The sequence below is a fragment of the Theropithecus gelada genome, chromosome 14, assembly GCF_003255815.1.
Source record: "Theropithecus gelada isolate Dixy chromosome 14, Tgel_1.0, whole genome shotgun sequence".
In the NCBI taxonomy this organism is placed as follows: Eukaryota; Metazoa; Chordata; class Mammalia; order Primates; family Cercopithecidae; genus Theropithecus; species Theropithecus gelada.
In genome coordinates this window covers 57,502,936-57,523,185 of record NC_037682.1, presented here as the reverse complement: position 1 = coordinate 57,523,185, position 20,250 = coordinate 57,502,936, and the positions used below count along the sequence as shown (strand labels likewise).

Below are 20,250 nucleotides of genomic sequence, written 5' to 3'. Positions count from 1 at the left end.
GTTCATAGGCATTTGGGAAGTTTAAAGTATTTGGCAATTAGGAATAGTGCTGCTATGAGCATTCTTGTACACATCTTTTGGTGTATGTGTCTATGTGTTTCCATGAGGTATGTACCTAAGAGTGGAACTGCTGAATCTTATGTTCCATTCTAGTGGATGCTGCCAAAGTTTTCCAGAGTGGTTGTACCAGTACACTTTCATCAGCAATATATGAATCCCAGCTGTTCCATATCTCCACCAATACTTGGTCTTTTCTGTCTTTTTATTTTAGCTGTTCTGGTGAGTGTGTTGCGTGTGGTCTTGTGGTTTTACTTTACATTTTCCAGGTGAATATAATGAAGTTGAGCATCTTTTCATTCATGTACTTCTTTTTAATCTTTTACTTACGCACCCACTCCTGGTAATCCTTAATTCATTTTTTTGAAAAAGTGAATAAGGCCAAAAAGCTTTCCATAAGTAAAATGTCCTGGTTAAAGTACTATTTTATTTTTCCCTTCAGCGAAGTCTATCATCTTAAAAATAAGTGACATCTAACTAGAATATCTTAAAGAAAATGTGTTTTCTGCTCTTCTGTCTCTTAGCTCTTTCTTCCTATGCTTTTGCTAACCTCTTAACTTTTACTGGTTCCACAATAAAATTGCATCCTTTTGGGGGATGTAATCTTATGAGATAATTGGCACACATATTCTCCAAAGAAAGACTAGTAGGACCATTAAAACAGAGGGAAAGCTTAAAGTCAAGGTAAGACAGGAAGCTTTCAAGTAGCTAATGGCCAGGACTAGTTGTTCCACTGGGAACCGTCAGGAGGGGAGCCCAAGGAGTGCAGTTGTGAGCATCTGAGAGTGGATGCTGAAAATGAAGTTGTTTCTTTTATTTGTTCTGTGTTTTGCTCTGTTACTGAAAAAAATGGGCTTAAATTCTTAGGTGCTACTTTGAAAAGGATCTCAGGTGTTATCTAAAAAAAATGTGTAGTATAAGTTTGTTCACAAATGGCAATTATGTATGTTTGCGTGTGCCTATATCCTAACGACGTTGTGTAAACTGTTTTGTCATCTAAATTTTTCATGTAACATACTTTCCCATATTGTTAAATATTATTGGACAAATACTCTTTTTAGTGGCTATATAATAGCTCTTTTGTGGATTTGTTGAAATTTAATCATTCCTTTATTTTGGTTATTTCCATAATTTCTAAATTCTCAGTGATGAATATATTTGTACATAAATCTCTATACTCTTATGATCACTTTCTTAGAATAGCTTCAGAGAAATGAAATTAATAGCTCAAAAAGAATGAATCTCTTTAAAGTTCTTTGATACATTCATATTATCACATTTCTTTCCAGAAAGGGTGTCAATCCATTCTCTCCCCACAGTATCTGAAGGGCCACCCTCACTGCATATTTGCCAGCTTGGCACTCAGTTCAATTACAGTGTCTCTTGCCATATAGAAGATGGTGATTTTTACCTAATAAACCTTTATGGCTTCTGGATTTAGGAACATGCTTAGAAAAACTCCCCCACTCCCTGCACATAACTAGAAGAATACTCTCTAACATGTTCTACTTACAGTTTTCTTTTTTGTAATAAACCTTTAATCCTCTGTTACTTGTTTTTGTATGGGATGTAAAATAGGGATATAACTTTATTTGCCCCAAATGGATGGCAAGTTGATCTCTAAGCCACTTACTAAATAATCCAATGTTTCTTCAGTGTTTTGAAAGCCCACCTTTATTGTAAACCAATTTCCTCTATAGACATGGAATTATTTCTGTACTGCATTGGTCCATTGGTCATTCTCACGTCAGTACCACTGTTTTTGGTACAGATTCCTAGTACAGATGAATTATTGGAGATTCATAGCACAGTTTGATAACTGACATGGTAAATGCCTCCTCATTCTTTTACAGTTACAAAATTGTTTTGGCTAACTTGGAAAATTGGCTTATTTTTCCAGATGAATTTTGGAATAAATTTGTCCAGGTGAAAAAAAAATCTACTGCATTTATGATTAGAATGGAATCACACCTGTCAATTTATTTGACAAAATTGCAGTTCCATACAGGAACAGGGGAAGCATCTCCTTTTATTAAGGGTGTTAATATAAGTAAAATTGTTGCTTTATTATTAATAGAATTGTAGTTTGTTTTCATGTATGTCCAAGGCATTTCTTGTGAAGTTTCCCTAGATAGGTTATTTTTTCTACTGCTTGTGTGAATAGGACCTTTCTTCCCCTCTCCCTCTCCCTCTCCCTCTGCCTCTGCCTCTGCCTCTCCCTCTTCTCCTTCTTCTTTTCTTTCTTTTTTTTCTTTTTTGAGATGGAGTCTCGCTTTGTCTCCCAGGCTGGAATGCAGTGGCGCGATCTTGGCTTACTGCAAGCTCTGCCTCCTGAGTTCATGCCATTCTCCTGCCTCAGCCTCCCATGTAGCTGGGACTACAGGTACCCACCACCACTCCCCGCTAATTTTTTGTTTTTGTATTTGTAGTAGAGATGGGGTTTCACCGTGTTAGCCAGGATGGTCTCGATCTCCTGACCTCATGATCCGGCCACCTTGCCCTCCCAAAGTGCTGGGATTACAGGCGTGAGCCGCTGCGCCCGACCGGACCTTTTTAATTATATTTTTAAATTGGATGTTTCTGATATGTAGAAAAGCCACTTATTTATGGGTAGTTATTCTGTATTAATCAATGCCACTGACCTATTTATTAATTCTAATAGTTTTTCAGTTAATTTTCTTAGATTTTGCTGGGTAGACAGTTGGATATGCAAATAATGATCAATTTATCTTTAATAATTATGTGAAAAAATAAATTATTGCATTGGCTAGAACTTATAAAACAATGTTTAGTTATATTCTTTATCCTGTCAACTATACTTCTGTTCCTAGTTTACTAATAAATTTCTTTTAACCAGAAATGAGTGGTGACTTTTATCCAAGACCGTTTTGGTATCTGTTAAAAACTTACGACATTTATCGTTAGACTTATTAATGTGATATATTATATAAATAGGGTTGCTCATATATAAACCATCTTTCCGTTTCTGGAAATTGAATGAGCTCTATAGGGTGCATGTTATATTTTTCATTCAACTTACTTCTAGGTTTGATTTGTTAATCTTTTATTTAGAATGCTAAATATATTTTTAATAAGTAAGGCTGTTAAGTAGTGGAGTTTTAGGTATCTGGGGAGTCAGATTTTTATATCAGGGTTTGATTACCCTTGCAAAATTAGTTGGTTGCATCTCATCTTTTTTTGTGTATTGCTGAGTGATTCCTCTAACTCAATTATTGTCTGTTTTTAAAAGTTTGAAATACTTGGCCAGGCGTGGTGGCTCGCGCCTGTAATCCCAGCACTTTGGGAGGCCAAGACAGGCAGATCACGAGGTCAGGAGATGGAGACCATCCTGGCTAACAGGGTGAAACCCCGTCTCTACTAAAAATACAAAAAAATTAGCTGGGCGTGGTGGCGGGCACCTGTAGTCCCAGCTACTTGGGAGGCTGAGGCAGGAGAATGGCATGAACCCGGGAGGCGGAGCTTGCAGTGAGCTGAGATCGTGCCACTGCACTCCAGCCTGGGTGACAGAGTGAGACTCTGTTTCAACAACAACAAAAAAAATTTGAAATACTTGTCCCCAAATTCATCTTGGTCTGGCACGTTTCTTGTCTGGAGCTGTTTAGCAACATTTCCAGTTTCTTCCATGGTTATTAATCTAATCAACTTTTCTACTTCTTTTTAAGTTTAGAGATTTATATTTTCTCGAAAGTCCATTGTGTTGAGATTTTTAATTTATTAGTCTAGAAATGTAGTAAGATTCAGATGTGTACAGTCTCATTTGTATCTTTGATTACAGCCCTTTCTTAAAGGTTTGACTCTTTTATGGTCCTCTGACTTTCCACATGGCCCTCCTTGAGTCTGGCAGGGGCAAGGGCTGGAGAGAGAGAGAGAGGGTGAGCAAGCAAGAGAGAGCGAGCGAGCGCACGTGGGAGTAGGGAATGGTTGTGGGCCCATGTCCATTTCCATCAATTGGAATGGATATGTCTGAGCCTGTAGACGTGTCCTCACCTGCATGCCATGTCATCTCCCAGCCTGAATGTCTGTTCTGGCATATCTATGTGTATACCTAGATATGTGTCCTGGCATATGTGTGTGTGTATGTGTTCCTCCATATATGTGTCAGCATGCATGCACACATGGTCTCTGCAGCCATGGAGATTTCCACTTTGTGTGAATATTGTGTACATGTTCCTGTGTGTACTGTACCTGTGTTCGTACATGTACATGGGTGTATGTGCCTGTATAAGTGTCACTGGGAGGCATGTGGCACATCTGGCTAAAGGGATGGTAGAGTAGCTCAGCACAGCCTTGGTGCTTACATGGCTTATTCTCTACCGTATTAAACAGTCTCTCAAAGGACCAGAAGGTGAAGAGCAGGTGGGTTTGGGCAAGGGGTAGGGTGTGGAGGCTGGCCTGTCCTAGAGTTACTCTGTCGTTACTAACCCAAGTCTGGAGCCCAGGCCTAGATGCTCAGCCTGTCTCCCCTGGAATCCCCCTCAGCTAGGCAGAGAAGAGAGAGTTTACTGTAACTCATCAGTCAGGGCAGCTGTCTGTTGTTGCCATGGAAATCTGAAGGCAGCATCTTCTGCAAGGACCAGGATGTAGAGTCTAGAGAGGACAGGCTGCACCAGCCTGGTAGGATCAGTCTGGAGTGGCCTGTGTGTGTGCATGTGTGTGAGAGAGAGAGAGGTGGGAGGAGAATACAAGATAGTGAGCTTTCTGAAGTGGGTGATGCATACCTCACCATTGCTCTCTAAGGCCTCAGCCATTACTCTGGATTATTGCTGGGTGGCACTGTAAGAAGGTGTGTACCCCTGAGATGGCTTCCCTGTGCCCATCAGGACCCGGTCTGGCCTGAGGCTGCTTTTAGAGTGTGCTGGGACCACCTAGACAGATATGCTGGTATCTGCCCATCATGGGCCCCAGAGCCCACCCAGCGTCTGCTGCACACTGGCTCCTCCTTGCTCAGATGATGGGAGGGTCCAGGAGGGAGGCCCTTACCCAGGCCACACAGATGCTAGGTGATGGGAGCAGACAGACAGAGGTCCCTCACCCCAGGACTCAGCTCTGCTGTTGATGGGCTGGGGGTGAGGGCAAGGACAGGGCGAGGGTACAGGATGATGATTAGGGGACAGGATAGGGTCCAACCTTCAGGTGGAGCTGAGGGTTGGGACAGCCAAGGACAGTGTGTGCGTCTGCCACCGCCTCAGTCTAGCAAGGCATAGGAAAGGGGCACCACCTTGGAGTCCTGATAGCCCCTGTGGAGTTGGAAGCGGGAGCCCTGGCCTCCCTGCTCACCTTCCCACCAGCCCCTCCGCTCAGGGCCCTGTGCTTTCTGATCCCTCCCTGTGACCAGGGGAGCCTGGGCTCAGCGTTCACTGCAGCCTGGGCAAGGCCCTCAAGCCCCCAAGAGTCCTGCTCTCACAGGGCGTGGGAGGAGCTTCCAGAAGCAGATGGGCGTCCTTGTTTGGGTTGGGGGTACTGGGGAAAGCAGGTAGGAGCTGGCTGCTGGAGCCACCTGAGGCTGGGTCTGGAGAACACAGAGGTGTTTAGCCAGCAGTCTGGTCCTATCCCTTCCCAGCTCTCTGAAGTCCTCCCTGCACCTCAAGCCAGGGCCTGACTTCCAGGGAAGCAAGCTGTCACCGTGAGGAAGTGCACCCTAGCTTTCCCATCTCATGCTACCAGGATGCCCCTCACTGCTCCTTAATCTAGGGCATGGGCTCAGAGGGCTGGCTGGGATCTCCTGTCCTGGAATGTGGGGCCATATGGGAATGCCTTGAGTGTGTGAGGACCATATGGGAATGCCTCTGCGTAGGGGTGGCGTGAGTGTGTGCTGTGAGTTGTGAGTTTGGAGAGAAGTATAGATAAATGATGGGCACATGTGTGTGGTGCGCATGCTCATGCTGGCAGGGATAAGCGGGGGAACGTCAGGAGTGTCAGTGGGTTGTGGCGGGCAGAGTGGGGCATCCATTTCTGTGTGAAATGCCTGGGGGTAGGGAAAAGGTATTTGGCGCAGTACATGTGAGTACAAAGTACACGAAGGAATTTCGGGTACATATGCGCATGGGAGCCTTTGTGGGGTATGGTTTGGGTATGTAGGTGGCTGTGTGTGAGGCAGAGCTGGAGGAAAATCTGTCTGTGGAGTGTCTGAGGTGATGAGTGGGAGGCAGCTGTCTACAGGTCAGCTTGTCTCTGGGTGGTATAGGGGGTGCCATGTTATTGTGTGTGATGCAGTTTGGGAGGGTGAGGGGTGTGCAGGCATGTCCCCAAAACAAGTGCATGGTGTGTCTCAGGTAAGGTGTGGGGGCAGTGATGGGAATGAACTACAGTATGTAGGCCAGGTGTGTGGGGGAAGGGCAAGCAGGCATTTCATTCTCTTCACACCTCACGAGTTAGGAGGCGCCATTTTCCCCCTCAAAGTTGAGGAACCTGAGGCCCATAGAGTGGAAACAAGCTGGCTGGGTCACATAGCAGGGACTGTTAGACTCTCAGGATCCCTCTGGCAGCTCGCAAGCTAGGCTCTAGAGGGCTGGGGAGGGGATTGGCCCTCTGAGTAATGGCAGTAATGGGGGGTCCCATTCAATTCTTTAGGGTGACTGTCCTGGAACTGGCCCAGAAACGGCTTATGAGAATCAATTGCGCAGTAAAGGAAGATGTTTGTAAGCCCGTTGCTAAACATAGCTGTTATTAAGAATCAAACTGGCCAGGCACAGTGACTCGCGCCTGTAATCCCAATGTTCCTGGACCAAACTGAGGGTGGGCTGCTTATTCTCAAGGCCCAATAACGAGATACAGATGAACTGGGAGAGAAGGGAATTTTTATTTCTATAACTGGTTACAGGGAGAAGGCCTGGAAATTATTGCCAGACCAACTCAAAATTACAAAGTTTTCCAGAGCTTATATACCTTCTAAACTATATGTCTGCGTGTAAGTGTGCATTCATCTAAAGACATAAGTGATTAACTTCTTTTAATCTATAACTAAGATTGGAGTCCTGAAGACCTTCCTCTGGAGCCTCAGTAAATGTACTTCATCTAAATGGGTCCAGGTGCCAGGGGTGATTACCCTTATCTTGTCCCCTGCTAAGTCACGGAGGTTTGGGGAGTTTCTTCAGACCCCCAATAAAACTTGTTTAATCTTAAGCAGGTCCTTTAAGAATTCCTTCATTATTCTGTCATGCTTTAAGGCAAAACTCTCGCTGGACTTTTGTTCCATTCCAGCCTTTGTGTAAGGGCACTGCTTCTGTCAGCTTTTAATATTGAACTTCACCACTCGGTCAGCACTGAAACAGCTGTTACGGAGGCCTGCGTTAGTGACACCTGGCCTGCCACACCAGCACTTTGGGAGGCCGAGGCAGGAGGATTGCTTGAGGTCAGGAGTTTGAGACCAGCCTGGGCAACATGCTGAGACCCCCATCTCTACAAAAAAATACAGAAGTTAGCCGGGCATGGTGGTACATGCCTATCGTCCCAGCTACTCAGGAGGCTGAGGTCAGAGGATCACTTGAGCCTAGGAGGTCAAGGCCACAGTGAGCTGAGATCACACCACTGCACTCCAGCCTAGGCTACAGAGCAAGACCCTCTCTTTCAAAAATTAAAAAAAAAAAAAAAAGAAGCGGTATAAATTTAACGTTAAAAAAATTATGTTTACAAAGGTAATACACTGAAAACTCACCACCTCCTATTCATTTTACTGCCTTTCCCTGCACCTGTCTGTTGTATCTGTGGGGTGGAACTGCCACATGACTGTGCACTGCTGAGCATCTCCTCCCACCTCTGTGCTCAGTCACATCACAGATTGGCCACGGCGAGGGTGGCTAGACCAGGGACGTCAACAGGTGCTGCACATTAAGACCAGATTTATTGTTTTGTTGATTGTCTAGACGTAAGAAAGTGATGGGAAAAATATTACTAATGCAGATTAAATTTTAAAGGGTATCATGTTTATAGCTGCTCCATGGTGAATAGCAGAAAACAAAGATTTTTCCAGTGTCCCCAAACTATTAACCTATTCAGCAAAGAAATCACTCAGACCACCAGTGAAGGAGTGAAGTTCTGACATGTCTTTGTTGTTTCACTTTCAACTTACTTGTTAGCATAAATGAAAATATCAAGCAACATTAAGTTGGAACTACAGTAATTTGTCACTGCAACCATAGGTTGGCTACAGATAAAGAGTTAGGCGAAACTCATTGAGCGGGTTGATTTCTGGGACAATCATCTGGCTATATGGAATTTACAATAAAGAATATTGGATATTTCATTAGTATTCGTAAATTATGTGGTATACATCCTTTGTGTCAGTAAAATTTAGAGTAAACTTATTGAGTCTATGCATGCAGACATTTTCTGGAGAGCTTGTTGTTAAATGTCACTGTTAACACCCCGTAGTCCCTCCATTACACTTAGTCCCAACATGTCTCCTTACTGTGCAGAGGGTGAGGTAGGGTGGGGTAGAGGGACAGGTGTAACTTGCAAAGACCCTGGGAGCAGTGTCTCAGATTTCCAGACAAGCTGTGGCTTATCACTAGATCAGCTTGACCTCCTCCTGACCAGGGGCACTGGGGCTCCCGTTCATTGATCCCTTCTCTGTACCAGGATCAGGGATTTACAGGTCAGAGGAAGAAGACATGGTCACTGCCTGTATGGAGCTCATAGCCCAGCAGAGGAGACATCCAGTCACAATTAGTCACACCCTGGAGAGTACAGGGGCCAAAAGGAAAGAATTGCCCAGCTGAGGCAGGAGGGAGACTGGGACAAGAGGAGCTGCTCAGTGGAACAGTGCCTCTCAACATTTAGTGTGCAGCATCCACAGATCTGCGTTAAAAATGCAGAGATTCTCTTTTGGCAGGTCCGGGCAGGGTGGTGCCCAGGAGTTGACAGTATGCTAGGGGATGGTGAAGCAGGTACCCAAGGGCACACTTGGAAAAGCCTTGATCTGAAGAGACAAGAGGGTGTGTGCTGAGGCAGGAGATGAGAAAGTTCTATGGGGAGATCTGCTGGGAGTTTAGAAGTGGCTGGAGCAAAGCCAGTCTGGAGGGGAGACAGCAGAGCAAGGCAGGAGAGGGGTCAGGGGGCAGGTCCTGCAGCCTCACAAGCCTCATGGAAGAGCTTGGTTTATATCCTTTGGAATGAGGAGCAGTGGAAAGAGCCTTGTCAGCAGACAAGTGACATGCTCAGGTTGGCCTTTAAAAGTGTAATGTTCCTGGAGCAGGCAGAGCTGCAGTCCAGGAGACCAGAAGGAGGCTGGGGACATGTGAGGCCTCAATCTGGGCAGAGGCACTGGGGACAGGGGAGGGGACCGATAGGAGGGCTTCACAGGTAGAGCCGCAGGTGAGATGAAGAGGGTTAGGGTGGCGCCTGGGTTTCTGGGGTGATGACTGAGTGAATGGCAGGACTATGCACATGGCCAGAAAATCAGGAGGAAGAGCAGGTCTGGAGTAAGGTGAGTTGCTTTGAACCTGGAGAGTTAGAGGTGCCCCTGGAGGGGCCCAGAGGCATTTGGAGCTCAGGGGAGCCATCAGGAAGTAGATTTGGGAGCCCCGTGGACAGGTGGGAAAGCCAAGAAAGTGAAGAGGTCACCTGTGGAGAACACAGTCACAAGGGTCCAGATCTACTGCTGAAGGGCCAAGAACTCAGGCCTGTCTGGACCTTGTTTCTGGAAGGGGTGGTCCAGATACCAGGTTCCTCCATGCAGGAGAGCCAGAGAGTGGACAGGAGAAGGTTGGAGGAGGTCAGAACCATGGGTGGGGTTGCTGGTCACCTCTGGCTTAGGAGCTGGAGGCCACAGTGGTTAGGAGTCATGGGGCCTCAGTTCTAGCTCCAGCCCTGGCTCTGCTACCAACTTGCTGTGTGACCTTTGGCAGATCTCTACCCACTCTGGGCCTCAGCTTCTTCATCTGAAAATAAGAAAGCTGGGACCATACCACTGATTTTCAAATGACATTTGGAGCCCCAGGGTCACCCAGAGCATCTCCAGGAAGCAGAAGTTGAGGGTGATAGGGAGGGAGAGGCTGAGAGTGTGGAACTCTAGTCCCATCCTGTCCCCAGCTTCATCCAGAGCCACTTGCGTTTATGTTTTCTGCTAGCCTCTTCATGACAGGATGTTTTCCAACTGAAAACTACTGGGCCAGAAGATCCCTTATACTGTTGTACATATTTGGGGTCTGTGAATCCTTGCCAACATAGAAGCTGATGGAGTCTGAGGAATAACACACGCTGAGAAAACCAAGCATCACCATTACAGACACTATGTGAACTCCCTGCCTGCCACCCACACAGCACAGTCACGGTTATGTCCACGCTTACGGAGGCCTGGGCTCTGCCTAGCTGTGCATGATTTCAGCAGTGGATGCAGCTCAGTTTGCCCCCACCTGATGGCTGGCTCATCCCCAGCCCCAGCCATCAGGGTGCCCCAGGGTGGGGCCTGTGTGGCCCTGGCCCTTCTCCGCTGCCCCAGTGCTGTGAAGCCACAGGTCAGCCTCCTCGTTCCTTGATGCTCTCTGTCATTGTCTCTACAAATGCAGAGTCTCTGAACAGGACACAACACATTTCGTCCTTCCTTGGGCCTGGCATCAGCAACGATGCCACCTGTGTGGGAGAGGACTCAGCAGGTAGTGTCCTAGCTTCCCTCCAGCCCCACAGAGCTTCCCTCAAACCTCAGTGACAGCTGGGCACGCTCAGTAAACTGAGGCAAGCCTGGGCCTAGACCAGTGTGTGGGGGCGTGTGCTGTGGGGAGGGAGGATGAGACAGCTGGCCTCAGGATGGGGGCGGAAACACCCTGCGGTGCCTCTACAGGGAAAACCAGGGCCCTTCAAGCGTGTGTGACCTCAGATCCCAGAGAAGTCGATGCCTGGCTCCCCTCCCTGTCCCTCAGAACAGAGCCTAGGAGTTGGGGAGGGGCAGCTTTGCTCACCCCTTCCCCTGGGATCCTGGGGTGCAAGAGTAGGATGAGGACAGTCAGCTCAAAGGGGACAGAGATCTTGCTAGTTTGCTCTGTGCCTCTTTAGCCCACACTCATGTCCCTGCGTACACTGGCCCCTCCCATCACCTGGAAGTTGTCCTGCCCCCTGCCGCTGTCCCTACCCCTAAGAGATCCAGATCCCCAAATAAGGCCACATTGGGCCCCCGGATCCCAGCCTTGGAGACAGTGCTTTTGGGGAACTCCAGGGACCCCCAGCTCCCTTGCTACTTCAGGAACAGTTTGGAGGGGGTGACCCCTCCAAAAGTGACCCCCCCATCACCTCCTCAGCATCCCAGATAGGGCTCAGAAAGTTGCTCCAAAACTGCTGGGAAGAGACCCCACCTCTGGAGTTCCTTCCTGCTCCTCCTCCTCTGTTCTCGGTTCCCCAGGACTACGGAGGCTTCAGCCCGTTCTCACTTGGCAGGGTGGTTGGTGGGGCAGGGTGACGACTCTCGGTGTTTCCTGACAACAGGCTGGGGGACTCAAGCGCCAATGTGAAGCTGAAGAGTGTCCTGGAGACGGGGGGCGGTGAGACGGAGTCTGCCCAGGCCACGCCAGTGGCCGGGGTGTGGTCCTGGGCCTGGGGAGGGTCGCTGTTTGAGAGGAGGACGCAGCTTTATAAAATGACTCCGTAAGTATGGCCTGGGCAGGTGGGGCCGCAGGCCCCCACTGCCACACCTGGGACCGCGGGCATGGACCAAGAGCTCCTGCAGCAGGAGAACCTGCCACAGGACATGGGGAACCCAGAAAGCTTGGGAGGTTGCAGTCCCGGGGAGATACACATGCGTTGGCTGAGGCGGAGGCTGGCTCTTGGCCTCTAGAGAGCTAGGGAGCCAGGCATTGTCAGGGGCCTATGGAGGGCTCTCCCAGATGCTCTAGGCTACTGGGCAGGGCCTTCCTCTGAAGGGTGTGTGTGTGTGTGTGTGTGTGTGTACGTACACATGAGGGGTTGCAGTTTCTACCGTGGCTGCTGGCTCATAATAAAAGCCTTTTGAACCCAGGACCCCAAGAAGGCAGGCTCACAACCTTCTTTCTTAGGCATCAAAGACTTAGAACAGTGGTTTGCATCATGAGAAGCCCTAGGAATATTTTTAACACGCACATTCCCAGGCTTTGCCCACAGGGACTCTAGGGCAGGGCCCAGGAATCTTTATTTTAGAAAGCTCCCTGGGTGATTCTGACAGGCTGCAGCTGGGGGAGGAAACCACTGCTCTTGGGGGACACCTACCCCAGGCCAGGAAGCCCAGGCCCTGCCTACAGGGCCACCTTAGACACTCAGACATTGTCTCTGGAAGGTGTTCAGGTCATCTGCACTCTCATGGGAAGGAGGGGCCACCATGCTCTTCAGTAACCTCTTCCTGAGGCACAGGAGAAAGCATGGAGCACAGAGTGGGCCCCAGAGGAAGGAAGGCTCAGGAAGGGGTGTGACGGAGCATCAGGGCCAGGGACTGCCCCATCACAGTGTCTGGGCCTGCTGAGGCCCTCACAGCTCTCTCAGGGCCCAGCACCTCCGGTCCACAGCAGCCCCTGTCCAGCCACGTGGGTGAGCCCAGGTCCTCCTGCATGGACACGAGGAAAGAGAGATGAGATGTCAGAAAGGACTCCCGGGAGATGAGCGTACACAAGGACAGTTATGAAATCTCCTCCACAGAGTTCCTTGTTAGCATTTTAAATGTCTTCTTAAAAAAGAATTCAGTTAATTCAAAATGACCTTTAGAAAAAGAAAGTAAAATAAATGACCTTTAAAACCCTCATAACTGACATGAAGTTTACTGACTTAACTGAATTAACATGAAGACAGTGCCAAGTAGCCGACTGCACGTTTGCTTCCATGGTTGAAGCTGGAGTCAGAGGCCATCTGATTCGGTTTTTTCCCATCTTGCTGGCCCAAGGATGCACATTCATTTTGCCTGAGACTGCACATGTCCACACCTCCTGGCTGTGAAGCATCCCGGAGTGTTCACTCGACCCAATTTGCTTAGTCAATCCCCAAGTGCTGAACCTTTGGGCTCCTTCCAATTTCTTGCTATTATAAATATCATGGCTATGAATATCTCCGTACAAATTACTTTCTTAGTATTTTACTGGGAAGCATTCCCCAAGTGGAACTACTAGGTTAAAGGGCATGAACAATTTTATAGTTCTTGTCACATATTACTAGATGGTTCTCCAGAAATATTGAGCCCATTTACTGTGACACCAGTTATCTATAGCTGTCCCCACAGCCCTGCAGTATAAAGGTTCATCATTTTAATTTATTTTTAGCTGTTTTATTTACTTTCTTTTTTCTCATTTTGCGATTTTGGTCAGGAGTGGTGCAGCAAGTTGTTGTAATGCCGTTGTTTCAATGATCGGTGACATTGGACATTCTCTGAAGGACTTTGAGAACCTGATGGGCGTCATTTGTCCTGCAGGGATATGGCAGGATTGGTCCTGAGTCTAAGAGCTGGATCAGGACTGGAAAAATGGATAGCTCTGAGTTTTCAGACTTACTCAGTTCTCAGTGTCCCAGCAATAGGCCAGCATGTACATCAGGGCCATAGTTTCCAACGCTCTGAGGTTGAATGAATATGGTTTTAAAACAGCATCACTTGCCCCAGGGAGAAGACTGAGATGAAGGGGAGAAGGAGAACCCATGGCCCCATGCTTGTCCCCACCTTGATGGACTGTGCCTGAGCTCCACTGGACAGGCTGCACAGCCTCTTACCCCAGATGTAGCCTTCTGGGTTCACAGATTACCATATTATGCTTATGACTGTGGCCATGGGGATAAACCAGATTTGGGGCTTGTAGTATACCTGCCTGTTGATCCTAATGACCATCCAGGAGCTGTACCAAGAGTTTACCCAGTGCCTGTAAAACCAGGACTCATGGTGGCTAGAGAGGGCTGGCTGGCTAAGATCAGTAACATTTGTTGAGGTCTGGGCCCTCGTGTCTTGGCTGAGGTCTAAGCATGGGGAGTTGTGGAAAAGGAGAGTGTTAGGGAATATTGACCTAAGTGGGGTCAAAAATTGTGGCCTATAGATAATGACACGGGGCTCCTCAGTGATACCAGGAACTCAAGGCAGAGACAGTGAGAGTCAGGGGCATGAAACCCAGTGATGGAAACTAGGTGCCATGGCTGTTGCAGGTAGGGCCACAGGGCCTCCTGGGATCTCAGAGCAGACAGGCCAGATGAGGGAGGAGAGTAAGTCAGGGCAGACATGGCTGGTGGGGCAGGAGGAACTAGCATAGGGTTTGAAGTCAGCAATTTAAATCATAGTGTCAGAGGACTCCACAAACTTGGGAACAAATAGACAGTTATGGATACTCAGGATATTGTTGGTAGGAGCAGAAGAGTGATTTGTGCAACCAAAAGAGGTCTTGGAATCCCAGGGGCCTCTCCATGTTGAAGCAGGATTCTAGGGGATGAGAGGACACAGGGCCAATGTATAATATAGGTAACAAGGCCCAGCCTCTTGGAGGAGAATTGGTGGAAGCTGCCAGGGGATCATCATTCCAGACCACACCTGGACTTGGGAAGGGCCCCTCTCTGCAGAGGCCAAGCCAGGATCGTGGCCATCAGGCTAAGGGGGAAGTGTGTACGTTGCTGTGGTAGCAGGTGTCTTGGGCCCACTAAGGTCCTCCAGGCTTTGGGAAGGAAGCAGACTCCCTTTCCCTCTCATTCCTGGCCTGCTCCTCATGGGGCCAGGGCTTTGGTGGTGCTGAGGCAGGTGGTAATGGACAGAGGAGACATGGCATGTGCCCCAGGTTCCGCAATGGGAGTGAGACAGAGTTAAGATGTGATTTCATGTGGTAGAAGTGTGAGTCGTAGATTCAGGTAGACCTATACCTTACTGTGTGACCTCAGTTCTCTCTGTGCCTCACTTTCTTTTCTCTAAAATGGGGATAGTCATACCTTCCTTATAGAGTGGTTAAGAAGATTGAATGAGAAAATAATACATGACAGCACTCAGCAAGAATAGTTGTTAACAAATGTCAGTTTCCTTCCATTTGCCTCTTCTAGTACCTAGAGCAGAGTTGAGTGTATCTGTGGGCCCAAATAGGCCTCCACTGTAGACGGAGTGAAGGGTGAAGGAAGGGACAGCATGCCCTCTGGTAAACCTAGGAGCAGAGCTGGAAGAGCAGCTCTGCTTCAGGGTTTATCTGACCCAAGGGTAATGATGAATTTGGTGAAGTGGAGGGGTTAAAGCCTGGCAAGTTTCTGAGCCTCGGTTTCCTTATCTGAAAAGTAAGTTGTGTGTGGCCTTGTGACAATGCATGGGAAGCCCCTAGCACTACTCCTGCACATAGTAGGAGGTCCACACATAAATGATGGTGTGGATTCTGTGGTTGCAGACCCTCCTCTTGCCCTCAGAGTCATATCGCTGTGAAGGGTTTCTCTCTGTGAGCTCAGAGTCCAGTCTGGGGTTGGTCAGACATGAAACGGGTTGTGCATGGTGGTCAGTGCTTGGGCAGTGGCTAATCATGTCACCCCAGAGTTGGCCAAGGAGGAAGGAGCCCAGAGGGAGGCTGCCCTGAGGGCCCCTGAGGCCACAGGGGCTCCAAGGATACTGCCAGGGGAAGAATGGGCACTCTGCAGTTCTCTCCTCTATCCCCAGGGTGTTTGGAGAGTGTCCAGAACCAACAGGTCTGCTCAGATGCTGGACATGAAGTTCCGTGTGGCACACAGCATGACAGCCTTTTCCCCTGCAGGAGCATTACCAGAGGCAGGAAGCATGGAGGTGAAGGGAATTGGAGGGGCCTGGCATGAGTCAGGAATGAGCGAGGATGGGGGCAAAAGCAACTCCGTGCAGTCCAGAGGGAGCTGGCCCCTGTACAGCTCTGCGGCCTATGCCCTGACCCTAATCCCAATCCCAGGCAGTTACTGTGAACAGGGTACTGAGTGATGAACCTCGTTCTCTGGAGGCAGCAGGGCTGTGCAGAGGGTCCAGACAGCCTGGAGAGAGATAGGCCGAAGGTGCCCCAGACTTCCCAGGGCAGCCAGCCTGCTTGGGGCAGTACCGCTCAGGAGCTAGAGGAGTCCAGGATTCTAAATCCCAATCTGTCGCCTGCGAGCTGAAGACCTGGGGCAAGCCTAGCCTGTCTGACTCCTCATGCCCTCTTCGGAGCGCACATCTAGGAAAAGTATAATAACTGCGGGTGTTTGAGGACTTCAGCACTGGTTATGAAAGCAGGTTGAAGAGGTGTGACAAGACCTGCACAAACTCAGCCTGCCAGGTGTGCAGCCCCTGTACTTTGCAAATGACCTCTAGTCCTTGTCACCCTGGGACAACCCTGGATCTTTCTGGACCTGCCTGAATCCTCTGGACAACCTTTGCAGCCTAATACCTTCCCCCAATGCACACACATTCACACACACAACCATCACCGTGTACAGATGGAGCTCCTTCCTCTCAGTAAGTTTCTGACCTCCGTCCTGCCTCTCCCGCTCCAGGCAGCTCCACTCCTAGCTCCTGATCTGCTCCCATTCTTCCACTGTCTGGCCTCACCAAATACTGTTCTGTGAAATGGCCTCACTCCGTAAGTCTGACACCAACGAGGTCCGGCTTCTCCAGCTTCTCCAGCTCTTCTGGCTCCCCCCAACCTCCTCCAGCAAGATTTAAAAACAGTCCCTCTTTACTGAGCATGTGAGAGCCGGCACAGGGCATTGTTGCTCCATTTCCTTTCTTGCTAAGTCAGGGTCTAGGAGAGCACCCACAGGGAGTCCTGCAGCCCCGGGTTTGGCCCCTAGCTCTGCTCCTCACGAGCTGTGTGAATTCAGCTGGTTGTTTTACCTTTTGAGACCTGCTTCCTGATCTATAAACTGGAAATAATAATAGTACCTTCTCTCTAGACTGTCGTAAAGATGAAATGGGACTCTATATGCTTTTAGCATGGTGCCTGGCACAGGGTAAGCGTTTAATAAATGTTAGCTACTGTTACTATTTTGTGCCTAAGAAAATACTTACAGTGAATGACAGGAAAAATTCTCCTCATGTATTCACTCAACAAATATTTATTGAACTCCTGTTTTCTTCCAGGCACTGTACTAGGCACTAGGGATACAGCAGGGAGCAAAACAGTGAAAACTCCTGTTCTCAAGGAGCTTCTATGCTGGATTCCACAGCTACACACTCAAGTCTTTGCTGTCAGCCCTCTTCTCCCTTAGTCTGCACCTTCCCCTGAGCCTCTGCCTCAGTCTCCTCCTGGGCTCAGGACTCCCTGAATTTCCCTCTCCTCACGTGTCTTCTCCCGAAGCTCCAGATGCACTTTTCCAGTCACTTGTGATGGGTTGGCCTGCAGACACTCAAACCTGGCACATCTGAACAGTAACTCACAATGCCTAACCCCTTCTCAAACCTGCTATTCCCACTGGGTTCTCTGAGGAGTCACTGTCCAGACCCCTCTTCCTCCAACATGCAGCTCTTCTATCATCATCGCCCCCACCACGAGTAGCACTTAGTGCAGGCACCATGCTAAAAGCTTTTATTAAATCATGGAATCCCTTGATGTCCCTAAAAAGCGTTCCACTTGTTTGCAGATAAGAAAACTGAGATGGAAATGGTTAAACAGCCTCAGGTTACACAGTTAGGCAGAGCCCAGATGAAGAGCCCAGGCTGTCTGGCCTGAGTTGTGCTTTTCCTGCCGCTGTGCTGTCCTGCCTCGGGTCCCATGGGCTTGCCTCAGCTGTACCACTCACCCCAGGCCCCTCCTTGGCGCATCCAGCTCCGCCCTGGGCTATTGAAGAACCTGCTCACTGGTATCTCTGCTTCCCTCTGGCTTCGCCACAGACCCTGCTGCCAAGGCTGCCTATGATCCCCTCCCTCACAGGCAGGATCACTTCCCCAACGCCACCACACCCCTGCACCCCTGCGATTTCCCATTGTTTACAGGCAGCCTGGCCCTGTTCCAGACCAACTTCCCCAGTCCCATATAACGTCTCCAAGACCCTTCTTCCCTACTCATTCCCCACGTGTTACAGCCAGGCAGGCCATCCACCCCAATGCTTTCCTAACTCCCGTGGCTCCCTCGCCCCATCTACCTTTACTGAGCTCTGTATCCTTTAATACCCAGCCTCAAAGGCTGTCTCTGCTGCAAAGCCCTGCCTGGTCCCCTGCCAGACTCCTCTGGCTCTCTCTGCTCTGCCCGCACGGGTCTTCGCCTCTGGCTGGGTTGACTTCATACCGCCTGGGATTATTGTTTGTTGTCTGTGTCCATCTGTGTCCTCCAGTAACCCATGATCTTCACAGGCCAGTGCCCTGTGTTAGTCATCTCTGGATCCCCGTGGCTGATGGGGCTGGGTGCAGTGAGAGCCTCGGGTACTGAAATGAACAGACCCGGCCTACGAGGTCATTCTGCGATTTGGGGCAGGAAAGATCTGAGTTTCTTTCTGCACTTCCATCGAGTCCTGCTGTAGAAACCACAAATGGGGAATGATCGTTGAATCCCAGAAGGCTGAGCAGGAAGGGCTGCTGCAGGTCATTTGTGTTAATTCTTTATCTTTGAAATGTTGGAGTGAGGCCCAGAAATGAGAAAGACGTAGCCCAGGATCACTCCGCAGGGAGGAGTTGTGGTTAGAATTCAGACCCCTGGCTTCTAGCCCAGTGTCCTTTCTGCTTTGCTGAACCATTCCATCTTTTCTTTGCTTTTTCTTTACACAAATCACCTCCTACAATAACAACAATTGCTTATGCTGAAAATCAGCCCAGTCTCATACCTCTGCAACCTCTCTTTGTCCCCTTCCAGATAACCACAGGACACTTTATTTTACACTTTTGTCATAATGATTTTATACTCTCATTTTTAAATTTAGTATTATTTGGGGGGGTTGGGTAATTAACCCTAAATTCTTGTAGAGAAATTAAGTGCTTAGAGTATATTTCTGGGTTGCTTATTTTCTTCCATTGAAGTTTCACATGAGATTCCTGTCCATCATCACATTGCTTCAGTTGTTGCCACTGTCTATTTTCATATCTAATGGGATTGGTGCTCCTCTCATTAGCCATTATCAGAATTGTCTTTACTTTTCTTACCTGTTTTGTTTTTGTTTTTTGCTTTTTTTTCCTTCCAGATAATCTATACCTGGGTTATCCAGAGGAATTAGGGGCAGATGAGTAGCTTATCTCAGTCTGCCTTAATCCTGGGCATCCACACAGGTCAGCTGAATTGGGCACTCTTAATTCATGGCTCTGAAAATGGAAAAAAATGGCCATTGATTGAGAGAAATAGGCAAAAAAGAGAGTAGTGGTGGCACCAACGCCCTGACTACCCCAAACTCTCACTGTTGCCCACTAATCTGCCATCCTGGGATGTGGGGCAGGATGCCCGCACTGTGTGGGCATGCTGTCACGGGATGGTGGAGCTGGCGTTGCTGATCGACACTAGCCAGCAAGTCAACATGGCCACACTGGCTTTCTTATCACAGAACCCACATTCACAAACCATCTTGGGGCTCACCCTCCTTTCCTTAAATCATCACCACAGGGAAGCATAAAAAATCTCTGTACATTATCACGTTTCAGAATCCCCTTGGAATTTTGCTTCGAACTAAATGAAATCTCATTTAGGAAGAATGTCTTTAAAATAGTCTTCCTATCATACAGAAATACATTAGGAATCTCCATTTCTTCAAGTTCTTTTTATAAATTTCAGTTGCATTTTATAATTTTCTTTATATGAATCACAAATCAGTCTCACTGGTATTATTTTAAAACTTTTCATATGTAGTCTTGTACCACTGTAAATGAGATCTTTTTCATTTTCATTTTGCAAATGATAATTTTTTTATAGAAATGTTCTTGGCTATTTTTCCATCTTATTTGGCAACTTTACTGAACTTTCTCATTCTGGGGGTTTTCTTGTTGATTCCCTTACATTTTCTCAGGCCCCGTACAGTAGATCACTTGTAATAATATAAACCATGAGTCCTCCTTTCTAACATAGTAGACTAATGCCTGTTCATCAATGCCCCCCTCAGGAATTTTAAAGAAATACAAGTAGTTGGGGCCTCCTTGGTCCCCACTGAACCATGACTTCAGTCTCAGCCTTAGGGCTTTGGCCTTCGGGTGCAGGGATGGGAGGTGGATTCCAGACCTAAAAGTCTGCAAAGGTAGAGAAAACCTGGCTTCTCTAAAAGCATACCAGTATAGCTGCAGACCAGAAACTTGACTACTTTGTAGGAACTTTTAAAAATTTTGGTCTGTGAGCAAGGGAAGCGAGTGAAGGATTTGAAGCAGCAGGTGCAAGG

The 20,250-nt window shown here is 48.2% G+C and overlaps 1 protein-coding gene and 1 long non-coding RNA gene across 3 annotated transcripts in view; both read left to right on the top strand.

Moving 5' to 3' along the window:
• TUB (tubby bipartite transcription factor) overlaps window positions 1-20,250 on the top strand; it is an 85,156-nt gene that overhangs the window by 33,362 nt on the left and 31,544 nt on the right. The window lies entirely within an intron of this gene.
• On the top strand, window positions 9,461-18,808 carry LOC112606550. Its single transcript, XR_003115651.1, has 4 exons — window positions 9,461-9,502; window positions 11,494-11,652; window positions 16,858-16,914; window positions 17,045-18,808. It is a non-coding gene; the product is annotated as an uncharacterized LOC112606550 (long non-coding RNA).